We start from the raw sequence: 412 nt of genomic DNA on the forward strand, positions 1-412 counted from the left end.
CACGCACACACAGATACAGACATGCACCCACAGACAGTCACGCACACACAGATACAGACACGCACCCACAGACAGTCACGCACACACAGATACAGACACGCACACACAGACAATCACGCACACACAGACAATCACGAACACACAGACACAGGCACGCACACACAGACACAGGCGCGCACACACAGACACAGGCACGCACACGCAGACAGTCACACACACACAGATACAGACATGCACACGCAGACAGTCACGCACACACAGATACAGTCACGCACACACAGATACAGTCACGCACACACAGATACAGTCACGCACACACAGATACAGACACGCACACACAGACAGTCACGCACACACAGATACACACACACGCACACACAGACAGTCACGCACACACAGATACAGACACGCA

The 412-nt window shown here is 53.4% G+C and overlaps 1 protein-coding gene across 4 annotated transcripts in view; it reads left to right on the forward strand.

The window, feature by feature from the left end:
- The window catches only part of LOC109935846 (UDP-GlcNAc:betaGal beta-1,3-N-acetylglucosaminyltransferase-like protein 1), an 87,591-nt gene that overhangs the window by 81,691 nt on the left and 5,488 nt on the right, over positions 1-412 (forward strand). The gene's annotated exons all lie outside the window — the stretch shown is intronic.

Source organism: Rhincodon typus, chromosome 23 (assembly GCF_021869965.1).
Source record: "Rhincodon typus isolate 14 chromosome 23, sRhiTyp1.1, whole genome shotgun sequence".
In the NCBI taxonomy this organism is placed as follows: domain Eukaryota; kingdom Metazoa; phylum Chordata; class Chondrichthyes; order Orectolobiformes; family Rhincodontidae; genus Rhincodon; species Rhincodon typus.